This window comes from Macaca nemestrina, chromosome 3, assembly GCF_043159975.1.
Source record: "Macaca nemestrina isolate mMacNem1 chromosome 3, mMacNem.hap1, whole genome shotgun sequence".
Classification (NCBI taxonomy): Eukaryota; Metazoa; Chordata; class Mammalia; order Primates; family Cercopithecidae; genus Macaca; species Macaca nemestrina.
This window is the reverse complement of record NC_092127.1, coordinates 10,661,042-10,688,780: the sequence shown is the minus strand read 5'-3', so window position 1 is coordinate 10,688,780 and position 27,739 is coordinate 10,661,042. Positions and strand designations below refer to the sequence as shown.

At 34.2% G+C, this 27,739-nt stretch overlaps 1 long non-coding RNA gene across 1 annotated transcript; it reads right to left on the bottom strand.

Moving 5' to 3' along the window:
• Positions 1-14,307: 14,307 nt before the first annotated feature.
• Positions 14,308-26,153, bottom strand: LOC139362145 (uncharacterized). Its single transcript, XR_011620476.1, has 3 exons — positions 26,083-26,153; positions 22,618-22,671; positions 14,308-14,578 (listed from the first exon to the last, which is right to left on the bottom strand). It is a non-coding gene; the product is annotated as an uncharacterized lncRNA (long non-coding RNA).
• Between the last annotated feature and the right edge of the window lie 1,586 nt (positions 26,154-27,739).

Here is a 27,739-nt window from a genome sequence, read left to right as displayed (position 1 = left end):
CTTGTGTCATGATTCTGAGGCCTCCCAGCCATGTGAAACTGTAAGTTTACATTAAACCTCTTTTTGTTCCCTGTTTCGGGTATGGCTTTATCAGCAGCATGAAAACAAATACATCCTATTTCTGCCATTATCAGCACCACTTCCTTCATCCCAGGAAATCTTTCCTTAATATGAAACTAGATTGAGTAATTTAGAGGTAATGAAGATCATTCCTTTAACCTAGAATTTCTAATGGATTTTTGTTTCAATAAAATAAAATCAATTTTTTTCCATGACTTATATACCTTTCAAAAGCCAAAAGCTGCTGTTCCTACATTAATTTTCAGACTCCATTTTCTGTCATTCTCACATTTTTGCCTGACTCAATTACCCAACCCTTTCGCCCTTCTCCAATTAGATTAAGTACAGCTTTACCTCAGAATCTTTAAACATAATTTTGTCTGAAAAATTTTTCCATTAAATGACCATTGCATATGTCCTAGCTAACTGTCCCAACATTGGAAAAGCCTTGGTTAATTCTCCAGCACACTCTGTCCCCAGTGCATTATTTCTTAAAATCTTTTCAGTATTTTAAAAATTATCTGACACACTATATATTTTTTTATCATTCATTTATTATCTACTTCCACTACTGGAATGTAAGTTACTGAAGTGTAAGACTTTATCTGGTTCAGCTATTGTTCCATTTCCAAAGCTTAGAGTAGTCCCTAGTAAAGAATAGCTGTTTAATAGCTATTTGAAAAATAAATAAATAACTCACTAAAAATGTGATGTTGATAAAAATATAAGATAAAATTTGTTAAATTTTCAGTATCCTAACTCTTGATTATGTAACTCTGGCTCACAAAAAACAGAGAAAGTGTTTGAATTTTAGATATTCATGAATGAGTTTGATGGGTCATACTCAATCAAAGTTTTAAAGGCTTCGAAGTGAGGAATCTCTTGTTTCTTGGCTCTATAAGTGTGCTCATCCAGGATCACTCTTTTTGGCTCAAATTACAAAATTTTAGTAAATCTTCTGTGAGAAATATTGTAAGCCCCAGGAAAATGCATTCTCCCTACTTCATGTTTTCTCTGTCATGTTTTCATGTTATGTTCCCTAACGTTTGTATCAATACATCTTTATTTTAAAGGACTAGATCTTTAAACTTGATGTCAACATACCCAAATATATGCTATAATAACTACAATTATTTTAATCAAAAATTTCATATTAAAATAAAAACACTGCTACTATGCATCTGCATGCAGATTCCAGTGAAAATTTTAACATTGTAGGTGAATCTGGATAAGAAGTTGTAGTTTGCACATAAACAGGCATAAACAGCCAGTTTCCTGATAGTATCTTATTTTAAGCACTAATTTTTTAAATGGATTGAACATTTTCACTATATTTTTCCTGGAATGATTAATAGAAAATGACTTTAATGCCAGGGAACATTCCTGTGAAAAAAATAAGTAAGACTAAGAGACCTAGAAAATTTCACATATCATAGAATTTATGTAGATGATAAAATACATTGAAAAATGCAAAACTATAAAATATGTAATCTAATAATCCATATACCCTAAATAAATAGAAGGACAGTCGAGAACTCCTTCCTTCCTTCCATGGAGGGAAGTGTGTGAAGTGAGCACCCAACTTTGCTGTGAACCCCAGCACTAGGCCACTTCAGTGAAACTCAACCAAACCAACCCCTACTGCCCCAAGTTCCAGTCTGGTATCTATGGACTGAACCTCCAGGCCTACTCCAATATCAGGCCAGCCCCACAGCTTCAGGCTTCAGGCCAGAACCCAATTATCCAGCTTTTAGGTCTGTCTCAATGCCAAGCCAGCCCTCACAGTTCAGCCTTCATGTCAGCCTTATAGTCTCAGGATTCAGGCCCATTTTGGCACTAGGTTGGTCCCCACGGGCCCAGACTCTAGGCTTTCCCCACTAAAGTCAGACTCCAGAACTTCACTCATACACCCTGGCTTTAGACTTTTCCCTACATCTCAAACTCCAGGTCCACCCTGGTACCAGTCTAGCCCCTATCAACCCATGCTTCCAGCTGCTCCTATAGACATAGGCTCCAGGCCTACCTCCAAGGACCCAATGCACAGGTATATCTCAGTAGATAAGAGTGCCAGACTAGACACTGAGGATCCACGCCCACCTGAGAATATCCTAGCTGCGGTATCACTATGGTGCACCTAAGTTTCAGACCTATAACTGTGGATCCTTTGGACCCAGGCACCAGGGTCACCCCACCTTCTTACCCAGGCACCAAGCCTATCCAGTAATTTGGACAGCAGGCCCATCTGAGGATCCCACTAGACAACCTGCCCAGAATCTCTGGACCAGTTGATTGGTGAAGGACTTTCCCTGCCATAGCCAGTCTGTAAAGACTGTAATAGGTGCCTAATTCTTCAAATGCATAGTCACCAATGCATGGTGATGAGGATCATGAAAAACCAGATAACATAACACTGCCAAGGGAATAAAATAAAGAATCAGAAGCTGATCCAAAAAGAAATGGATATTTATAATCTTTCTGACAATGAATTCAAAATAATCATCTTAAAGAAGCTCAGTGTGCTACAAGAGAACACAAATAGACTACTAAACAAAATCAGGAAAACAATATGTGAACAAAATTAGAAATTCAACAAAAAAAATCATAAAAAAGAATCAAACAAAAATATTTGAGCAAAATGGCACAATGATTGAGCTGAAAAATTTCATAGACATCTTCAACAGCAGGTTTAGTCAATCAGAAGAAAGAGAATCGGTGAGCTCAGAAACAGATCATTTGGGATTACCTAGTAAGAGGGACAAAAGTACAACAAAAAGAAATAAAAACAAGTGAAGGAGGTCTATAGGAAGTATGGGGCACCATCAAGTGACCAAAGATGCATTATGAGAGTCAAAGAATAAACAGAAAAACAAAATAACAGGAAGCTTATTTAAAGAAATAATGACAGAAAACTTCACAAATCTGGAGAGAAAAAATGAACATCAGCTCCAGAAAGTCAAAATAACCCTAAATAAGTTAATATAAATAGATCTTTATTGAGACATATTATAATCAAATTCTTAAAAGCCAAGGAAAAAGAGAGACTTTTGAAAGCAACAAGAAAAAACCAACTCATCGCATACAAAAGAATCTTTGTAAGACCGTTAGCTGACCTTTCAGCAGAAACATTGAAGGCTGGGAGAGTGTGGAATGATCTATTCAAAATGCTGAAGGAAAAAAACTGCCTGCCAAGAAAAGAATGCCAAGCAAGCATGTAAAGTAAGATACCTTCCTCAACAAACAAAAGCTGTGGTAGGGAGTTCATTACTACTAGATTTGCCTTAAAAGAAATGCTAAAGAAAAAATGAAAAAATACTAGTGGCTAACATGAAAACATGTAAATATATAAAACTCACTGTAAAGATAAAAATACATTTAAACTCAGAATACTCTAATACTGTAAAACTGGTTCATAAATCACTTTTAACTCTAACATAAAACTTAAAAGATGAAAATACTATGAATAACTATAGCTATAATAATTTAATAGATGCACAAGAAGAATTTATATTGATAACAATAACATTAAATGTTGGGAGAGAAGTTAAAATATAAACCTTCGGAATATGGTCAAAATCAAGTTACCCTCAGCTTAAAATAAAGTATTATAACTATATATGTTTCTTCTAAGCCTCATGGTAACAAAAAAAATCTATAGTAGGTACGCTAAAGACAAAGAGAAATAAATCAAATCTTACCACTACAAAAACTCATCAAATCAAAAAAGATAAAAGAAAGATGAAAGATAGAAAAAAGAAAGAAAGAAAGAAAGAAAATACAAAATAATCAGAAAGTAATTAACAAAATGGCAATAGTAAGTCCTTACCTCTTCATCAGTTCTTCAAATATATTAGATTAAATTATTCAACCAAAAGACATACAGTGAATGAATTGATTTTTAAAGATTTGTCTATAGTCTGCCTATAAGACACTCACTTTAGATTCAAGAACACACATAAGCAGAAAGTGAAGGGATTAAAAAAATTCATGAAAATGAGAGGAGGTGTGGCTATATTTATATCAGACAAAATACACTTCATGTCAAAATTATCACAAGACACAAAGATGGTCATTATATAATAAAGGAGTCAATCATCAACAAGATATAACAATTGTAACTATATGTGCACCCAATGTTAGAGCACTTAAATGAATAATGCAAATATTAACAGAACTGAAGGAAGAAACAACCAGCATTACAACAATAGAAAGGGACTTCAGTACCCAACTTTAAATAATAGGCAAGTAATCCAGACAGAATATTAATAATGAAACAGTGGATATAAGCAATACTATAGATGAAATGGACCTAACAGATACATACAAAACATTTCATCCAAGAATACTAGAATATGCCTTCTTTCCCAATACACAAGGAACATCCTCTAGGATAGACGATGTGTTAGGCAACAAAACAAATCTTAACAAATTCAAGAAGATTGCAATTATAGCAAGTATTTTTTTATCTGACCATTATGGTACAAAACTAGAAATTAATAACAGGAGGAAAATTTAAAAATTCACAAATATGTGAAATTAAACAAACACTCCTGAACTATCAAAAGGTTAAAGAAGAAATCCAAAGCAAAATTTAAAAGAAATTATAGTGATAAACTCAAACATTAAGAAGAAAGATCTTCAATAAACAACCTAACATTACACCTTAAGAATTGAGACCAAATTCTGAAGAAGGAAGGGAATTATAAAGGTCAGAGCAGAAATAAAATTAAGAAGAGTCTCAAAAATTAATAGAAATTATCCACAAAAGTTGTTTTTTTAAAAATAAAATTGACAAACCTTTAGATAAGACCAACTAAGGAAAAAAGAGAAGACAAAAATCATAAACGAAAAAGGAGATATTACAACTGACACCAAATAAATAAAAAGATTGTAAAAGAGCACTATGAATAATTATATATCAACAAACAGAATAATTTAGAAGAAATGAACAAATTTCTGAAGACATACAACATATCAAGATTACCATGAAGAAAGAGAAAATGCGAAACAATTAAAGAGATGAGTACACTTCTAAGTACACTTTATGAGGCCAGCACTACCCTTATGCCAAAGCCAGACAGACACTACAAGCAAATGAAATTATAGGCCATTATCTCTAATAAACTTATATGCAAAACATTAATGACAGAAATTAAACAAGACACAAACAGATAAAGGTATATCCCATGTTCATGGATTGGAAGGCTACATAATGTTAAACTGTCTGTACTACCCAATTTGATACAAACATTTGATGTAATCCATATCAAAACACCAATGACATTTTTCACATAAATAGAAAATATTCTAAAATTAGTTGGAACAACAAAAGATCCAAATAGCCAAAGAAATCTTGAACAAAAGAACAAAGCTAGAGCATAACATTACCTGATTTCAAAATACACTGCAAAACTGCAGTAATCAAAACATCATAATGCTGGCATAAAAGCAGTTATGTAGACCAATGGCAGGGGAACTAAAAGAGATACCAAAAATAAGCTCACATATTTAGAGTAAATCAAATTTTGACAAAGGTGCTGGAAACATTATGGGAACAGGAAAATCTATTTTATACACAGTGTTGGAAAAAATTGGGTATTCACATGCAAAAGAATATAATTGGGTTCTTATCTCATGCCATATACAAAAATCAGTTTGAAATGAATTAAAGACTGAGCTATAAAACTGCTAGAAAGAACCATGAAAGAAAAGTTTCTTGACATTGGTATGGGTAATAATTTTTTTGTTATCACCCAAAAGAGCATAACAACAAAAGCGACACCAGACATAAGACCGCATCAAACTAGGAAGCTTTGCATTGCAAAGGAAACAATAAACAAAGAGACAACTTACAGAATGGGGCACAGTATTTGTGAACCAGACATCTGATAAGGAGTCAATATCTAAAATATATAATAAACTCAATTCAATAGCAAAGTAATGATAATAATCCAATTAAAAAAGGGGCAAAAGACCTAAACAGGCATTTCTCAAGAAAAGACTTGCAAATTTTCAATGGATATGTGAAAATATATGCAACATTATTAACCTTAAGGGAAATGCAAAATCAAACCACAATAAACTATTAAATCAAACTTCGTGACTATTAGAATGGCTGTTATCAAAAAGGTAAACAATAACTGCTCTTGAGGATGTAGATATAAGGAAATCCTAGTATGCACTTGGTAGAAATTTATATTGGAGCCATAATTTTGGAAAACAATATAGTGGTTCCTCAAATTTTTAAAATATAGAAAGATAATTCGGCAATCCTATTTCTGGGTGTATAATCAAAGGGAAAATAATGAAATGAATGTAGTACCATTCAGACTTAAAAAAAAGAAAAATCCTGTCATCTGCAAAAACGTGAATAAATATGCAATATGACGTGCTAAATGAAATAAGTCAACCACAGAAGGACAAACAGCATGATCTCACTTACGGTGGACTCTAACATAGCCGCTTATAGAAGCAGAAAGTAGAATGGTGGTTGACAGAAGCTGTGGTGGTAAGGTCCAGGGGAACGGGGAGATGTTCCTTAAAGGGTGCAAAGTGTCAGTTAAATAAGATAAGTAAGCTCTAAAGATCTACTGTACAGCATGGTGACTGTAGTTAATAATGTATTGCATTTTTGAAAAATTCCAACAGATATCTTAAATGTTCACAAACAAATGAAAAGTATTTCAAGTGATAGATATGTTCCTAGCTTGATTTAATTATTCACATGTATACATATAACAAAACACAACGTACACTGTAAACATATTTAATTTTGACACGTTAAATTTAAAATGCATATAAGTAAATATACGAAAACAAAGTAAAAAATGTGAAATAATTGGAGAGGTAAAAACAAACTGCAAGTGTTTACAAAAGCGAGATGAGATATGAAAAAAATCTGAGGCCAGGCGTGGTGGCTCACGCCTGTAATCCCAGCACTTTGGGAGGCCGAGGCGGGCTGATGACAAGGTCAGGAGATGGAGACCATCCTGGCTAACACGGTGAAACCCCGTCTCTACTAAAAATACAAAAAAACTAGCTGGGCGTGGTGGCGGGCGCCCATAGTTCCAGCTACTTGGGAGGCTGCGGCAGGAGAATGGCGTGAACCCGGCGGGCGGAGTTTGCAGTGAGCGGATATCGCACCGCTGCACTCCAGCCGGGGCGACAGAGCGAGACTCCATCTCGAAAAAAAAGAAAAAAATCTGAAAAGTAATCTCCAGATAAATATTACAATCATTAAGATTTTTTGATATAGCTGCTATATATGAAAATTATGTAAAAATAAATATTTTACTTATTTATGCAGATAATCTGCTAATTAGAAAATGAAGTTTTAAAAGCTACCAGTTATTATTACATCAAAATATATGATATCTTTAAAGTACATGCAACCAGATACGGGAAAGATAATCATGAAACATTTTAAAAGCTATTAGAAGTTATTAAAGAGTGGTGAAAATATGGTTTTTGATTAATTGTGCCATTATCCATGTGAAAAAAATGTAAAATCAGGAAAGTTTTTGTACATAAAAGCAATTACAAGAAAGATACAAAGAAATGGGAACTCTAATTCATTGCTAATTGAGGTATCAGTTGGTAAATTCAGTTTAGAAAACCTTTGATATCATCTAATAACATTTAAAATAACACAAGTCCTATTATGCCACAATTTTTCTTTCTGCTGTTTATAAAACTTCCCCTATGAACACCATAATGTATGTACTAGAATGTTCATAAGCTGTAGATTATTATTGACAAAACTGGAACTAACTTGAATAGCCATCACAAATATTATAGCTGATTAAATAATTGCATGTTCAATTAGACTTTATACTGCAATAAAAGGCAAACGGTAGCAGTATACAGGAACATGGATGCATTTTAAAATGTAATGCTGCAGGAAATAAGCTAGCCAAAATGAACTTGAAAAGTATGACTACATTAATATACATTCAAAATATGCAAAACAAAATTATAGTTTAGGGATGAAAACTTAGGTGATAAAATCTATGAAGAAAATCAGAACAAAAGAAAATTAGTCAGGAAAGTATTTATCTGAAGACAGTGGGCAGGCCTTATAATTACAAAAAAAAAAAACAAAAAAAAAGAATTTAGAGATCTACCGGGTTCTAATTTCTAATCACAGGAATAAGAATATTGTTTACACAATTGCTCGCTTTATTTCTACGGTGCACTAAAATACTCTATAAACCTGTTCCTTTGTATGTTATATTTAGTCATTGAAAAAAATACATTAGTACTGCGTACATAGAAATGTAAATGATAAAATAATGGTGATCTTTGAATGTGGGAAATGGGAAACTGCAGACAACTTTTGAAAAATGAGATATTAAAACCAAGTACAGAATCTGGTCATAATTAACAGTGAGGGCAATGACTAGTTGGTGCTAGGATGTAGATTTAGTAAGAGAGATAAAGGTGGAATAGTCTGGGATATATATGAGGAAAACAAGGGGCTTTAAAGAAGACAAGAACACAGATTTCAAAAAGAAAGAGATATTTAATAACAGTTAAAATAGTGTACTTCGGTATTTTGAAATATAAGAGAAACATGTAGAATACTGAGGATTAGGAAGAAGAAAACACACATTATATTGATCGGTTGATGAATTCATTACGTTTTGTCCTTCGATATGGTACGTTATAACCAGCTCTTGCTCGAAGCTCGAGTCAAAGGGTTTAAATAGTTTGTTGTATAAAATAGACACAAGGTGGGGTGGCTCATGCCTGCAATGCCACACTTTGGGAGGCCGATGCAGGCCCCACGTGAGATCGGGAGTTTGAGACCAGCCTGACCAACATGGAGAAACCCGATCTCTACCAAAAATAAAATAGAAAATTAACCGAGCGTGGTGGCACATGCGTGTAATTCCAGCTACTTGGGAGGCCGAGGCAGGAGAATCGCTTGAACCCTGGAGGCAGAGGTTGCCCTGAGCCAAGATCGTGCCATTGTACTCCAGTCTAGGGAACAAATATGAAACTCCTGTCTCAAAAACAAAACAAACAACAACAACAACAACAAAAACAAACACATAAGGAAAGTCATTTTTCTCCGGAGAATGAAAGTTTGTCTGAAGTGTTGTGTTCTCCGTCTCTAGAAGCACTGACAATATTCATTCTCTTACCTGCAAGACCTGCCCAGTCCAAGCCCCCAAAGCAACTCTGGATTGAGATAGGAGACTCGCAGTCTACTCCAGTTGTCTTTCAGCAGAACTTGGCATTATGTCACTGTTGTCATTTTAGCCAGATCCAGGAAACACCAGGAATTGATACTGTCTAAATCCAAACAGTTAGAAGAAGCCCCCTCCACAGCTAAGATCCAGAGCTCCAAGAGGATTTTCAAAGCCTGTTGCAGGTATATCTGGAACAGGGAGGAAATGTTTTCTCTCCTTAGAAATCTAAGGAGTTAAACTTCCAAGACGTTACTGGTACCCTGCACCTCTGAAGAGGCATGATTGAGCTAGTAGTAGAAGTGTAACCAGAAGGTGGCATTGGTGGAAGCAATATATAACAATTAAAGGTATATTCTATTAAAGAAGAAAGAAAAATAGGAAAAGTTCAATGTAATTATTCACTTTTTTTTTTTGACCACGTGCCAGTTGAAGTCCAGGCACTTTCGGAAAGCATCTGCAAGCTTGTTTCCTGAATCCATATTGCTATTTCATAGAATTTAGGTGAGAATACATTTCTATCATGTAAATCCAGAGATTTGGAGCTTTATCTCTTAAAATACCTACTGTTACTCTAATATAGAATTCTGAAATCTATTGATATTTCAATATAGGAACCTGAATTTTTTTTCTATAAGGGCCAGATAGTAAATATTTTAGGTTTTGTGGGCAATATTGTCTCTGTGTTCACTACTCAACACTGTCATTGTAATATGAGTAACTACAGACAATATATAAGTGAATAAGTGTGCCTTGTTCCCAAAAATGTTAATTACAAAATAGATGTTGGGCCATATTTGGCCCATAGGAAATATTTTGCTGACCCTTTCTCAAATACAATAGACAATCCCAGTGCCTTAGATGTATTTCATCTCCCTCATTCAGGATGAGTGCTGTTAAAATTTAAAGAAAGAGGGGTAGATGTTTTCATATGGAGTGAAGGTAAAGGAAGGTACCAACAGTAAATCAATCAAGTTAAATGTGTAGATCCAGAAGAAAGGACAAAATATGGATGGCAGGTAAACAGAAAAGAGGAAGAGTAGGTTTAATTGATGAGGCAGGACCTGGAAGAGGGTATGAAGCCAATATATGTAAAAACTGTAACTTTGGAAAAGAATGAGACATTTCTTGCTGGAAAAAGAGAAATGGTATGAAAGGTGGCTAAAAAAATGAAAGTCTTACATACGATGAAAAAAAAATCGTCATTGAGGAGTGGAAGCACAAACAAATCTCACTGGATACCCAAAGATAGTACTGTAGTTAGATGGAAAGAATTTTAAGACGTTTTATATAATATTTAACTTTTTAAATTGAGATAAAATTCATGTAACATCAATTTAAGCATTAACCTTTATAAAGTGTACAATTCAGTGGTATTAAGTCCATTTACAATATTGTGCAACCATCTCCCCTATTTAGTTCTAAGGTGTTTACATCATTCTAAAAGAAATCTGATACTCATTAGGCAATCAATCCCATCTCTCTTCTCCAACCCCCAATAACCACTAGTCTGCTTTCAGTCTATATGTATTTATCTATTCTAAAAGCTGCATATAATTGGAATTATATAATATAGGATTGTCGTGTCTGACTTCTTTCACTTAGATAATGCTTTTGAGGTTCCCCTAGGTTACAGCATATAAAACTATTTTCATTTTTAATGACTGAATAATATTTGTATGAATCCATTCCATTTCATTTGTTTATTATCTTCTGATGAACATTTATGTTTCCACTTTTTGGCTACTGTGAATAGTGCTGCAATGAACATTCATGCACAAGTATTTGTTTGCGTGCTTGTTTTTAATTCTTTTGAGTATATACCTAAGAGTGAAATCACTGGCTCATATAATAATTTTATGTTCAACTTCTTGAGATACCAACAAACTACTTTCCATAGCAGCTGTATTTTACATTTTCACCAGCAATGTTTGAGGATTCCAATTTCAGCACATTTTCATCAACTGCAGAAAAGAAAAAAATATTTGCAAATCAAGATATCCTAAAAATCTACTATCCGGAATATATAAGAACTCTTACAACTTGACAATGAAAGACAAAGAACCAATTTTTTAAATGGGAATAAACCTTGGATAGCTGTTTCTCCAAAGAGATGTACAAATGGCTAAAAGGTGCTCAACATCATTAGTCACTGGGGAAATACAAATCAAAATCTCAGCAAGATGTCACTTCACACCCACTAATATGGCAATAATAATAATAATAGTAACAACAATAAAAAGAGAATATAATGTATTTTTTAAATGATCCACCAAAGAGTCAATGGAAGGATAGAACATTCATTTTGCTGCTTAAGTTTTGAAAAAATATGAGATGGTTTAAATGCTGAAGTTAAGATTGAAGGAATGTGAGTATTTTATACAAATATTGGATATAGATATTGCAATAATTAGACTATTGGGGATGACTATGAGTGTTAGAATTTAAAATCTTTGAATCAAAGCATAGTTCAGGGTGATGTGATCCAAGTGTTATTTGCCCATGTGAGTAAGTGAAACCTAATACACATAAAATTCATTGAAATTTGGTGATTAAAAATAATAATTTTACAAAATTTAGAAGAAAAATAAGAGATCAATAGGAAATCAGTAGTCATTGACATATATGGCAAAACACATCTAATTACAAAGAAAATGAACAAGATACTGATGTAATCCTGGGCATAAATGGAGGTAATGAAAATAGAAAGTCATGCTAAAGTGCCATTAAATCTGATGAAGTAATTTTAATGGTAGTGTCAGATCAATAATTTGCAAATGAAAGTGAATTAGTAGCATGATGATCCATAACACCATGTTTATGAATTAGGGGAATGGGAAGCACACTGTCTATGATTGAAAGATAAGTTATCACCAGAGAAGTACATAGAATCAAAGAAATAATTGCGAATGTTCAAGACCAAAAATTTTGTTCAGTATGAGAATGCAGACTTCCTAGGGCAAAATAGAAAGGACAGAAGAGTAACCACCAAGAATTGATCGGTTAGCCAGGAGAACCAACAAATAAATTCTGAGGTTTTAGGTTTTGATAAAAGAGAGAAAGAAGTAAATGTGCTGCAAAAGGTGTTTTCAGACATCATTTAAAAATGTAGGTAAAATTAAGTTGGATTTTCTAGCATCATTGTAGCAGGTGATGTCTCTGTACTTCCTGCAGTGTGACACTTCCAATGCCTCAAATTCCTTTTACACCTGTTACTTTGTGTTACTTTTACAACTTCCTAGTGATATAGGCAGTTTAGTGTTTCAGCCTCATGTTATCTAATATATAACACAGAGTAAACTCAAAGTGGCAAAGTAATTTGAAATCTAGGAATCCAAAGTGAATGCCCCAAGCTGGACTTCATATTTTCTACATCAACAATATCTTCTGAGGTATTAATTTTTCTGGAACTTGTGAAATGTGTTTTCTGTAAAGTTTATGTGATCTCATTGCAATAATCCTCTATGAATATGTCTTACATAATAGTTTGTAAAGCTTATTTGAGTTAATAATACAAACTCAATTGGAATTGATAGCTTATACAAATGGAAATCTCTGTGGTTGAAAAAATAAATAATTTATTTCCTGAAATACAAAAGCTTATGTATTAATTTTGAAATAGAATGAAACAAAAACGCAAGGAGAGAAGGGCAGTAGATGTTTTCCTCTAGGAAAAAATGCAGCTGATTTTACATTGTGGGTCCCACGAAAAAGATTGGGCCACATTTAATGACACATCAGTGCAAGTAACATCCTAGAATCACAGGACTTTTATGAAATGCCATGTATGGTAACTGTGCTAAAATGAGAAAAATCTTTTTTATTCAGATCTATGTTTCACAAGTATTCTTTTACCATGAGCACGATCTTTATTGAATGACATTTAGTGTTTTACAGTTTTCTAACAGGAACAGGACATCACAAAATTTGTTTGCATTTTGGTAATCACATATAGCCAGGACTAGAGTACCACTGAATGAAACACATTTGCAACTGAGAAAAATGGCTTTTAATTGAGTATCGCAAAGTGAATCAGAAATACTAATGAAATAGGAAAAAATAGAAATCTAAATAGATATTTGCATTAAAATATCTTAATTATTACTGAAATCCATGCAGAGATATTACTGTATTTGGTTTAAAACGGTACGAAAAAATACGGTTTTGTGAGTCATTTGGTTTGTGATATAATGAACCAAATGGCTTGCTGAAAATTTGGATAAATTCCAGCGCAACAGCCACTATTCAAATTGATAGTGACAGCTCATTCTGAGGGAAAAATGTTATTTTCAAATGATTGATATGAACTCAAAAGGGTGTGAAGAACTATAGTGTACTTTGTGCATAGGAGTTGTGACAGGTTGGCACATCTCTAATTCTGATTTAAAACAAGCCAAGGCCCTGCAGTTTCCAATGCCATTAAGCTCATACACCACATGAAATTATTTGATTCACTGGAATAGTCCACAAAGCAAAATCTGCCAAAATTTCAAAACTAAAAGTCTGATTTTTATATTAGACTGGCATGTCATCTACTGAAACAAAGTCCAAAAATTTTTTCCAGTAATAGGAGTGAAATATTCATACATATTAATCAAACTTAATTAAAGCTTAGTAAATGCTGTTCTTTAATTGTGAAATTTAAAAGTGCACCAGGTGAAAGAAAATAGAGCCCCTGCCATAAAAGTAAGGCATTAAAACTTGACATTGATAAAATGGGATCATTACTCTTTTGGATGACAAATGGGGCTAAATGCAGATTAATGGCAAAATTCTTCAATTTTGCTCTTTTAGATTTTACTGATTTGGCATGTATACATTTTAATTTCTGAACTGTATTCCCAAAAAGAACAATTAGTGTTTTTCTGAAACACAATCAATCAAAGGAGAATGTCTGTACAACAGTTTTGGGTTTTTTTTTTTTTTTTAATTCTGTTTTTACAAAGATTCCATTGTCACAAAGCAGAATCACCTTACTGAAACCCCTGCTAGAACTGACTTTTCTCATAGTTGTGACTTCCTAAAAAGCTTAAGGTGGTTGTGTATTTGGCAACCTAATGTATATATGGCATTTATCATGGACTGCTGTTTTAGTTCAGGCTAGCCAGCTATAGTATAACCCCACAGACTGACTGGCTTACAAAAAAAACCAGAAGTTTATTTCTCACAGTTCTGGAGGCTGGAAAGTATAAGGTCACGGTTCAGGCAGATTCGGTGTAAGGTCACGGCTCAGGCAGATTGGGTCTGGTGAGGACCCAGTTCCTCACAGATGGCCATCTTCTCACTCTGGTCTCACATGTAGGAAGGGGCACAGGATCTCTCTGGGGTCTCTGTAATCAGAGCAATAATGTCATTTATGAGAACTCCACCTTCAGGACCTCGTCATCTCTCAGAGGCCCTACCTCTTAATAACCTTGAGGGTTAGGATTTCAACATATAAATTTTGAGGACATATACACATTCAGTCCATTACAATTGCTATAAACAATGTTGGCCAGAAACCAGACGGGGACATAGATGAAGGAAATAACTATATATGTATGCTTTCACATATTATTCTCTTATGTTTCAATGAAAGGGACAGAAATCAAATGCAAAGCGTTCAGAGTCTCACTGAGAAGGTCAAGCTATAAGTAGCTTTAGGTACGGCTTGAGAGAAGCACTCAAAAATATTTTCCGGGCTATGCCTGTCTGTGTTTTGGCTCCATGCTCGTACAGGCAGACTCATTCTCTTGAGGGATGTTTCCACATGGTGGAACAAATAAGCACCAGAAGGTTTAGGCTAAAATGTATCTTACTCTTAATAACCTTTAAAAGAAAATGTCATCTTTCTGTGTCCTTTCAATTCAGTAAAACAAATCTGACTGTCCCAGTTTGTGTCATATGCCGTTTTCTCAACCAAAAACCATGCCCAAGGAGCTGGCAGATACTGGCCGACCTGGCTCATAATTCTACCACTGTGTTTCTCATGCTGAAGGCCTCACTTGACCACATCAAGTAAGGGAGGAACTATCCCCCCAAAAAACATAGGATTCTGTTACTAGAATAAAAAAGAACAATGTTAGATATTTTGAAAGAAACCATGAAATAGAAAAATTATTTCCCTGATGAATCTCTTTAATATTATTTTCTTCAATAGTCTGAAATTCTCATTTAAAAATTTTTACATTTATGTTTATACAAATGTTATCATATCCAAATGTTGCCAGGTGGCAAGTTGTCTATAAGGCAAATTAAGAAGGAAAAGGCCATCATAGTACAAAAACAGACACATATTCCAATGGAACAGAATAGAGCCCAGACACAAGGCTGCACACCTACAACTGTCTGATTTTCAACAAACTGACAAAAAAAAGCAATGGGAAAAGGACACTCTATTCAACAAATGGCGCTGGGATAACTGGCTAGCCATATGCAGAAGATTGAAACTGGATCCTTTCCTTACACCATATACAAAAATTAACTCAAGATAGATTAAAGAGTTAAATGTAAAACCCACAATTATAAAAACCCTGGAAGACAACTTAGGGAATACCATTCTGGACTTAGGAATAACAAAGATTTCATGACAAAGACACAAAAAACAATTGCAGCAAAAGCAAAAATTGACAAATGGGATGTAATTAAAGAGTTTCTGCACTCTTTGTGCTGAAACTAATAGAAAGTTAAAAAGAACTTAAACAAATTTGCAAGAAAATACCAAATTACCCCATTAAAAAGTGAATAAAGGACATGCACAGACATTTTACAAAGGAAGACATACATGCCACCAACAAGCACATATAAAAAGTTCAACATCACTGATTATTAGAGAAATGCAAATCAAAACCACAATCGGATACCATCTCACAGCAGTCAGAATGGCTATTAATAAAAAGTCAAAAAATAATAGATGCTGGTGAGGTTGTGGAGAAAAAAGAATGCTTGTACACTGTTGGTGGGATTATAAATTAGTTTAAGTATTATGAAAAACAGTGTGGTGATTACTTCAAAGACCTATCCTAAAACAGAAACACTGTTTGACTCAGAATTCCCATTGCTGGGTACATACCCAAAGGAATGTAAATCATTCTATCATAAAGAAATGCATGCATATGTTCATCGTAGCACCATTCACAAGAGCAAAGACATGGAATCAACTTAAATGCCTATCAAAGGAAAACTGGAAAAAGAAAATGTGGTACATATACACCACGGAATACTGTAGGGAGACCCCCTGAAACTATTGCTATGGAATAAAAGATGAAATGTTCCTGATTATTGTAAATACAAAATTGTATGCAGGATTGTATAAAGACAATGCCAGGTTGGACTGCCAGAATGAGCCAACAGCACGTGATGTGTTCCCCCTACAGAGAGCCTATGAATGGACTTGCGGTCAGGGAGGTTTCACATCACCAAGATTCCTATCCCAGAAAAACAGATGTTCATAGCTCAGGGAATGGAATGCAACCCTTGTGGAGAGCCTATAAATGGACACATGGGGGGCGCCTGTCCATATGGATAAGATAGGGCTACAAACGCCCTCATCTTGCCCCGGCTCTTCTAGGCCTCTTTGGGGTTAAGGCATACTCCCTTCTGAGAATTTCTGGTCTAACTGTTTGTCCAGCTTCACGTCCTGTTACTATGGATTGTTTGTACCCAACTCTTGCTGCAACTGTTACTGCTGATTAATATCTTGCTAATCATAGGTTATGGAAAGACCGTGGTTCTGTTTTAAGGCTCTGTTAGAAATTACTGATGCCCACACTATATTGTAAATTCTTATCTCTGTACACTGTACTTCTGCATACAGATGTTATGTTAAAGAATTACTTCATGCCCATATAACCATCTCACCTCATAATCAAATGACCCTAAATCCCTCACTAACCTACCCCGGCCCTCACTAAACGTAATAATAAATGCTGGTATATCCAGTGCATTGTTGGCACCGCGGGACCAGAAGGCGGTAACACCCCTGGACCCAGCTTTCTCTATCTTGTGTGTGTCTATTATTTCTCGACCTGCCGATCCACCTGGGAACAAAGAGAGAGCCCCGTTACATTTCAGGCTGCTGGCCAGATCCCACAATAAAATACTATGTAGCCATAAAAAACAAGTTCATGTCCTTTGCAAGAACATGGATGGAGCTGGAGGTCATTATCCTTAACAAACTAATGCAGGAACAGAAAACCAAATACTGCATGTTCTCACTTATAAGTGGGAACTAAATGATGACAACTTATCGACAAATAAAAGAAAAAAACAGACACTGAGGCCTCCCACTGGAAGGTGGGAGGAGGGAGAGGATTAGAAAAAATGGTGGGTACTAGGCTTAATATCTGGGTGTCAAAATAATCTATAAAACAGACCCCCACAATACAAGTTTACCTACATAACAAAAACGCATATGTACCCGTGAACTTAAAATAAAAGTTAAATTTAATAAAGAAATTCATTCATTAAACAACAGGCGAGTTTTTCATTAAAAGTAAAATCATATTTATGCCTTAGTGTACCCAAGCAGATGTGCTTGGTTGTATTTTACTTTTTGAAATATACAACAGAACTTTCGTTTATCAAACTGCAGGGTTGTTTACTTTAACTGGCAGTATTAGAATTGGCAAATTTAGAGGAACAGCTTCGATAGAGTTCTTCATTAAAAAAAATGATAAATTGCTAAAACTTAAAAGATGTTTCAAATGGATCAAATATGTAAAGATAAATGTCTAGAGTACAGATTTAGTTTAAAATCAAATGATTTAAGATGTATAAATTCAATATTTTTATTTTTTATCTGTGTACATTATTCTACTTTGTATATTGCTTGAAGTCATTCATTTAAAAATCTGTCTGGAACAATCACATAAGTCACATGGTCTAAAAAGGCCACCACATTACCCATTCTTCCACACATATACACATAACACTGAATTTTCTCATCACCACATAATTCTAATTATAGTAAACATCAACCCTAGTTTATGCTTGCAAGCTCAGTGCTCATGAGTAATTATTGCTTTAAATCCAATAATCTTTTTTTTCCTTTTTTTTTTTTTTTTTTTGGTGTTCACTAAGAAACCTTAATCAATATAATCTGAGATCTTAGGTACATAAAAGAAGCCAAGGAATATGGCACAGAGAAAAAACCAGCAGAGCATGTAAAGGCTGAGCTACAAATAGAAATATTCAACTTGAACTTTAAAGAGCAAACTTAATAGATGGTGAGTTATATTTGCTCTATGAAGGCTTAAGCTGTGTAGCCAGTACAAATGCACCAGGAAGTTAAAATTCCATTGACCTTGGCAATGTCAGAAGGGAAATATATTCATGGAGATCAGCTCTACTGAAATTAATCTCATGTGTTGATAAAATAAAAGTGATGTTTCCTTCTCAAAAAGACATATTTGGCTTCTTTTACCTACTGCATGCTTGGGGCAGAAAAACTACTCACTGTGGCATTGTGGACTTTAAAAAAAAAATCTCATTTACTATTTGTCACAGTAAGTCAATCATGGAGTATCAGTGCTGTGAGGCAGTTTAGAAATCTACGTTCCTTTTAGTCTCTCATTCAGAGTCTACAAAAAGTACCTTTAAGAATTTAGTGACCTTTTACATTGAAGTTTGAAAAAAATAAAATAATTCTTTTAAACATGTATAGACATGAAACTTCAATTTCTACTCTAAGATTGAGCAATATCTTTATTAGTAGAGTATTTTAAAGTTGTTTATTAAGATTTAGGAGTATGATTCTGGACAGTCAAACAATGCAAAAAAAAAACATTCTAGGTCTATGTGTTTAAATTTTTCATTTTAGGACAGTTGTAGATTGAGAGAGAATTTGTGATGATAGTACAGAGAATTCCCATATAACCTACACTAATATTCTTGTATTATTGACATATTACATGAATATGGTGTATTCACTACAATTAATGAACTAATGGGACACATTATTAGTAACTAAAGTCTACGCCTTTTTCAGAATGTCTCAGGGTTTACTTGCTGTACTTTTACTGGTCCAAGTTCCCGTTCAGCAAACCACATTACGTTTAGTGGTCATGTAGCTGAAGCTTTCCTTGACAGTGACAGATTCTCAGACTTTTCATGATTTTCATTGCTTTCAAAGTGTGAAAAGTACTGGTCAGCTTTTTTCTAGAATGCCGCTCAATTGGATTTTTCTGATACATTGGGTTATGAGTGTTTGGGAGGAAGATCACATTGGTGAACTGCCATTCTCATAATGTATGAAAAAATGTTCCCTTTCTTGAGTAATAAGAAAAATGGAAGTAAAAATCACAATTGCTATATCGAATATCTACCAAAATGTAAAATTGAGAGACAGACAATATAGTTAATGAGAATGTGGAGTAACTAGATAGAGCACACATACTCTGCTGTTAAGAGGATACTTTGGTGCAACCTATTTGAAAAATAATTTGACAGAATCTGTTAAAGTTACAGGTTGTAATATGACTCCTACATAAGTACTTAATGGAAATATATACATATTTTACCCCAAAGAAATAAAAAAGTAGGCCGGCTGCAGTGGCTCACGTCTGTAATCCCAGTACTTTGGGAGACCAAGGTGGGCAGATCACCTGAGGTCAGGAGTTCGAGATCAGCCTGGTCAACATGGTGAAACCCTGTCTCTAACAAAAATACAAAATTAGCTTGGCGTGGTGGTGCACACCTGTAATCCCAGCTACTCGGGAGGCTGAGACAGGAAAATCACTCGAATCTGGGAGGTGGAGGTTGCAGTGGGCCTTCAAGGTTCTTGTATGAATTTGAACGCCCAGAGAGTGCCAACAAACAACACGAGGCAATGTGGAGCGACACGCTGTTTTAATGAGCGTCTGGGTGCAGGCAGGCTGGGGCCTAAAACGGCATCAGCCCCAAGTGAGGACAGGGCATGGGTTTTATAGTCCTCTGTAAACACGAAGTGTCCCTCTCTGACCTGACTGCTACGTAGCACCCGGACAGCCTCCCTCTGGATCTTCAGGGGTTACGTATCTTCTGGCCAGCTCTCTGCCTGCTTCTGCTATCTTGCTGACGAACGCTGCTGGCGCAAGTGGTCTTGAGCCTTGGGACTGGGTCTGAGGAGGGAGCAGCTACCCATTCCCTTAAGCTTTCAGGCCCCAGGGAGAATCTTTCAGAGCCGAGATCGCACCCTGCACTCCAGCCTGAATGACGGAGTGAGACTCCGTCTCAAAACGAAAAGACATATAAATATAATGCAAAACAATAGCATTCCAAACAGTATAAACATGAAATACCCAAATAGTATTCTACATAAGAATGAGTGGTATACTGCTTGGAATGCTTAGTTGCTCATTTGCACTAATCATATTTTAAGTACTAAGTACCTGTACGTGAATAATGGCTACCGTTATTTTACAGCATCAATATGACAGGTCAGATATAGAAGTACTCTAGTACTGCAGAAAATTCTATTGTGAACACTGAGAATGAATTATTTAAAACTACATATAAAATAATATGGATGAAACTGAAAATCACAATGTTAAGTAAGAGAAGTAGACATAAGAGTATATGCTGTATATGTTTATTTATATAAAATCTAGAACCTGGTAAAATATGTCTATGGTCTAGAAGTCAAGTCGGATTCTCCTTAGAGGGTTTAGTGTCTGAAAGAGGCGAGGCAGTTATCTGTGGTCCTGTTTATGTTTTCTTTTTCAAAATCTAAATGGTAGTTACGTGGAGACATTCACTTGGTGAAAATTCATTGAAGAGAACACCTATGATTTGTGTGCCTCACTGTATGGTTTATGATACTTCAATATAATGTTTACAAATAGAAAAAAATATGTCACACTATCAAGGATTACTATTTATGCCCCAAAGCAGTTGGATATGGAAGTATTTCAGCATGCACAACAAAAAGACAAACAATAACAGCAACAACCACATCTGAGCTCTGAGTCAGTGGTTCACAGTAATTGCTCAATCATCAGCAATCCACAACACTAAAGACGGTACACATTTCTATTTTATGAAGAGAGGTTGCCAGTGCCTTCCACATCAGATTCAATTCACATATCTCCTTCCATGATTCCTGTCTGCTGTGGTCCTCTAACGTAGTATCCTATATGTGTTAGAGTTGGTCATTATGCTTTTCAGACTTTGTTCACAGCTTTTATTCCTGCCTGCCATAAGAAAAGCATTCAGATCATGCAAATATATCTTTAATAAGGTTACAAATACTCTTCTAAATAGTGTGTATTTCAAATTCAGATATTTCATTCACCTTTGGTTATAAATATACTGTGCCCATAAGTATGCATAGTTAAGTATTTAGTAAGTATTATTAAATATATCACCATTGATGGTCTTAGGATATGCCAATTTTTATCATAACTGTTTTGGTTAAACTTCCTTTGGCCCTGACTCTGAAACTTCAAGATTTTAAATACCCTAAAAGGTATCGTGTGATTTGCTTTGCTTTGTTTCCTTATTTGCAATACACATGTAAATACCAGTCTTTATTTATACAAATTAAAGAATTCATTCATTACCACGATCAATAATAGATATCAAAGATATTGATTAAGTAGATATTAAAGTCAAAGGAAGAGGATGTGAGAAATAAGGTTAGGTCAGATATAAGAAAAGTACAAAAAGGCATTTTGAAAGTCTAGAACAATTGTTATAGGGAAGCAATACAGATATTTTACTATAAAATTTTCATCTCTCAATTTGTGAAACGTAAGTAAGTCCATGATTCAAAGCGTCTGTAGGAAACTAAAACAAACAAGTAAACAAAAACATGTGTTAAGATTTACTAAACAACCATAGAGAACCTACAGGCTGGACATGTATTCCATGGCTGGTTGGTCACAGAAATATACATTTACACATATAAGTAATAAATACACATAAGAGTTTTGACAAATGATCAGGTAAGGAGAGCTACATCAGTGCAATGAACCTCAAACTCTCACTTATTAACTCCAGTAAAAGAAGGTTAAAAATGCAAGCTTACATATTTTTAAATGACCATTAGGTAAACTCTAAGAGTAATAATGACAATGACTATCTAGAGTGACATGATATTTTCTAGTACATGGGGCCTAAGTGAACTCTGCATTTAATGTATAGTCAGCTAAGAGTCCAAAACATATTTTGGTGATCTCTTTAGGTAAATAAATGACATTTATAATTATCAATTCAGATTATATTCTCTTAAAAATTAGACATTGTAATCTTCTTTTAGTGAGTCCAGTAAGACCGCTAGATCATCCTAAGATCATCGTAAGATATTTTTTTATTTTACAGTTATACATTTAGAACAGAATTCTTAATAGAATAAATATCCTTGGCATCCATGGAGTATTAGCTGGTTTGATAACATGAGTTTAATACTTACTGGCTGGTAAACTTAGGCATGTTTCTTCACCACTGAATGTGTTAGTTTTCTCATCTGTAAAATGGGGGGAATAATAAGCAGGTCTTTAAAAGTTTATATTGTGTAATTAAATAAATATTTGTAATGAAAAGATAATTAACCAACACCCTAATGTGTAGGTTCCTGTTTTGTTCTTAGCTAGATTAACACAATCTGCATTTAATACAAAAACTACAGTGAATACTAATTGAAATTCAAGCAGTTAGGCTCCGGAATCTAAACTTCGCAAATAACCTCACCTCTTCTGAGAGTTCAATATGCTACCTTTAATAAGTATGGATTTATTCTATATACATCAAGTATCTTACTGTAAAAAGTACAATTATTAACATAGTATCTATACTGACTGTAATCCCTAGTTGCTTTTGTGAATATAGTCATGCTATCAGTCTGTTTATTATCATTTGTTTCTCATAAAATTATAGAGCATGAAATAAATTCCAGTTGTTTGGCTTCTCAATAAAAGTTATTTCTCAGTAGATGCTATTAACAAACAGAAGACTAAACACCATGCCTTAAATTACATTTCAGAATACTCACTGTAGGTAAAGTAATTTCTGTTGCTTGCCAAATGTGAAATTTACAATTCATGCAGTGAGTTGATAGAACTAGAGCTAGTTTTGTGAATGTTGAACTGTCAGTGGAACAGTTTCAAAATTTACAGCCTATAAAAGAACTCACAGACCTATTAACAAATTGAGCGCAGTTATTTCAGACAGAATCCTAACCAGTTAAATGAATTTCTGTCTAACTCAGTGGAATGCTGGCTTTCATTTTAGTGCTTTTGTTATTCTTTTTACTTCCTGTCAGGAAAGTGATTTTTTTGATATTACAAACTATTTGTGTAAAGAATAATATTAAAGATTTGAGTTGAGTATACTGATGTATTTGCCATGACATTCCATTTCTGGTAAGATTGTTAGTTAATCAAAATGAATGAAAAAGAAAAGAAACATTTTCTCAATGTAATCCATTCAGAAAATATGGATATTATAATAATTTCAATATTTATTTCACGTCTTGTCCCAGCTAAAACTGAATCCAAATCCTGATGTTTAGTTTCCTCTGTATCATATAAATATCTACATTAGTTTTAATATAATGGAAGGAATGTAAACTTTCTTTTTGCAAATAAGTGCTGACGCCTATAATCCCAGCACAGCACTTTGGGAGGCCAAGGCAGTCAGATCACGAGGTCAAGATTGAGACCATCCTGCCTAACGTGGTGAAACCCCGTCTCTACTAAAAATACAAAAATTAGGTGGGCGTGGTGGTGCATGCCTGTAGTCCCAGTCAGAGAGCTTAGAAGCACAAGAGGATGGTAGATAGGTAAGTCACTGACCAGCACATTCATATCCCTAGTTTTGAGTTTCTGAAGAGAATGTTTGTTGCAAGACATCTTCTCTTTGATGTGCTAGTGAAAACGAATTCAACTTAAAAACTGAACTCAGTATTTCCTCTTTTTGATCTCTGACTCAAACCCACTTCACCCCTGCTTTTTCTAACTTTATACAAATGGCACTAGTGGTCATCCAATTATAAACATATATATTTAAGGAAGGGTCCATGTCTTCACTTTTTCCCTCAGTAACCTTCGCCAACCATTTACTGAATACTATCAATTTCACTCTCAAATATCTTTCAAATTTCTTTTCACCTGTGGATTCCTGCCATTAATAATTTACTTTGAGCAGATCTTCATCTTGAATCTCCAGGATTACTACAAATATTTCATAAGTAATCTCTCTGCTCAAGTATCTTCCATCTTTATGTGAATTTTTCATACTGCTAAGGCAGTGATCAAGCCAAAACACGTATCAAATCATAGCCCTCCCTTTTAAAAAACATTTTAGTAGACAATCCATGACCTAATTCTTTCTATTTCTCAAGTCCAGTCTTTCATCATTCTTTTATTTGCACTTCAAACTTAAATGATTCTAAAACCTCTTGTTTCTCCCAAACCTCTAGAATATATGATGATACAGTGACATTGGACATCTTGGTTACTTTATATAATGTTCCTCCTAGTTAGTGGCATCCGATGAACGTTCATTCAATAATCTTATTCAAGTGGTGTGTGTGTGTGTGTGTGTGTGTGTGTGTATAAAATTTACCTCAGTCTTTCCATAGAGAGAATTTATATCTCTTTAGTATAGATTTTTTCTATCTTATACACACTTTACATTGTTTATGTGTGGTCCCAAATTTACTGACACTATATTCAGACATAAAGATAACTCATTTTATTCCTTCCTTGTTTTGTTTCCTTTTAAGTCATTCTTCTCCATTAAAAATCCTCATTATGGTAAGCGAGATGGGGATTTGTTAAAATCCAGAAAAGTCCTTCTAATTTGATAATTTTATATGCCCATAAGTAATGCAGTTTCTGTTAGATAAAATGTTCTTTTAAAAGAATATTTTCCATACATACTTTATTGCTAATTTCCAAGATATGAAGTGGATTCACAGTGGACTCGTGTGAATTATTTGACCGTATGGGGGTCAAGTAAAAGTGATATCCTCAGTAGCCTCTGATTAGAAATCACTAGTCCAGATTTTGCTCTTAGTTGATAACTGCTTGTATCACCCCATGCTGTCATTGATGGCATATCTCATGCCAATTCCCAATTTTTTTTTTTATATTAGTCTTCTTTTTGTATTAATTGTACATATTTATAGCCTCTCCTGGGATGTGGCAGCTCTACATCAGCCCTTATTACTGCAGATGCCCTTGAGTCTATCTACATAGTCTCCACCTGCTATTTTGGGTCTGCTGTGATTCCCATATAACCATGAACCAGGAAGTTCACTTTGTATCTTTTGGCAACAGAGATCCCATATTAAGATTCCCATATTATATTGTAAGGGACTATATTATCCACTCCCATATTAACACTGTTCATGTAAGATAAAAATGGAGAAAAACTTTGAATATTTAAAATGAGGACTTCCTTCTGTATAGCCACACTCAATAAGGGCTTACTGTAGTTTCTACAATGAGGTGCTGTGAGATGGAGAGTACTAAACAATAAGAAAGATGAGATCTTTCTTCCTTAAGCATTTTTCTTAAATATTTCAATATTATCTCACCCCTCAAATATTATCCCAGCCCTCCAATATTATTCCATTCTTGCATCGACAGAGGGGTATTCTGGCCTTAGGTTTTATTATATTCAATGTTACTTATCACTTTTTATTTTTACAATGTTATGTGTGACAGAAAGGAAAATTTCTTTCACAGTCCTTCTTGCTTAATTGAGACCTCCACTACATAAAACACTAAAATGATCAAGAAGACCAATCAGGTGCCAATGAAATTAATAAAATATGCTTCCTTTTAAAAAATGCTTAGATTACAAGTCCATAATCCCATGGTTGACAATTATATTCAATCAATAAATTTCTAATTCTACATGATGAACACACCTTCATTGAAGCTCGGAAGTTCGTGGTATCAGTTGGATGTCCCAGGGCAGCAATATTTACATGCCATAAAATATCTGAAAATGATTTAACACCATCACTAGTCAACAAAATCAAACATTTGCCTGAACACGTGACCAAATATTTTTCTGATATGATATACATATACTTACACACACATACACACACATATAAAACACACACACATATGTAAACATATATGTATACAACATTCATATATATTAAAAGGTCTTTTTATATTTAATTTTTATATAATCTGTTATAGGATGTTCTTTCAATTTACTTATTTTGAACAACAAAATACTGTTCAGAGAAGATTTCAATGGAATTAAAACTCTTGATGAAAATATAACCTTATTATTTGTCATTAGATACCACCATAAATGCATGCAATACATAACATACACTTTTAAAATATCACTTCATTTATGTTGTAATTAAGCCCTTATTCCAAATAGAAATTTATTTTAAATATTCACGCTTTTGCACAGATATTTAATATCTTAAAATTTCCCACCAAATTCTGATTTTGAAACTATTTAAAATGGGAAAAGATAAATGAAGATTGAAATGGAATTTTATAAACACATCACCCAAATATTTACCAGTTGTTGACAAGTTTTCATGTTGTAAACATCATGACACTTAATGTCTCATTAGACATTGACATTTCTTTTGTCTCATTTAATCTGGAAAGTTAGCCACACTTTACTTTTTATTATGACTCTATTGCCTTTTTTAAGAATGTATGCCAATGGTTTCACCAAATAAGTCACATTTTAATTTTTATATTTTATCTATGAAAATATTTAGAATTTTTTACTAAGAATATACAGATATTATGGTGTGTCTTCTTTATTGCCTCACATCAGAGCCATATAATGTCACTTGTTTAAAAAAGTTATTTTGTCTTCATTTTTTCCACAAATTTTTATGGTGTAAGAATACACATAACATTTACTGTCTTTATCATTATTAAATATGAAGTTCAGTGGTATTAAATATCTTAATATTGTGCAACAATCACCATGATTAATCTCCATAACTCTTTCCGTCTTGCCAAACTGAAGCTCTCTGCACATTAAACAATAATTCCTCATTACCCCATTACCCCAATGCCTAGGCACTGGCAACCACAGTTCAACCTTATGTCTCTACAATGTTGACGACACTAAGTACTTCACATAAGTGAAATCATCCAGCATATATCTTTTCTGTGACTTGCGTATTTCACATGGCACAATGTGCTCCAGTTTCATCCATGTGATAGCATATGTCAGAATTTCTTCGCTTTTTAAGCCTAAATGATATACCATTGTATGTATATTCCATTTTTCAATTCAATCATTCATTAGAGTTTTCCCCACATCTTAGTTACTGTGAATGATGCTATGAACATGGTATACAAATATCACTTTGAAATATTACTTTCAAATATTTTGAATATATAACCAGGAGAGGAATTATTGGACAATGTGGCTAGTATGTTTTAATTTTTTTGAGGAACTCTCATACTGCTTTCTGCAGTGGTTGTATCATTTTACATTCTCAATGTACACAAAAGTTCTAATTTCTCCACATACTTACCAACACTTGTTGTTTTCCATTTTTTGATAGTAGCTACTGTAATGAGTGTAAT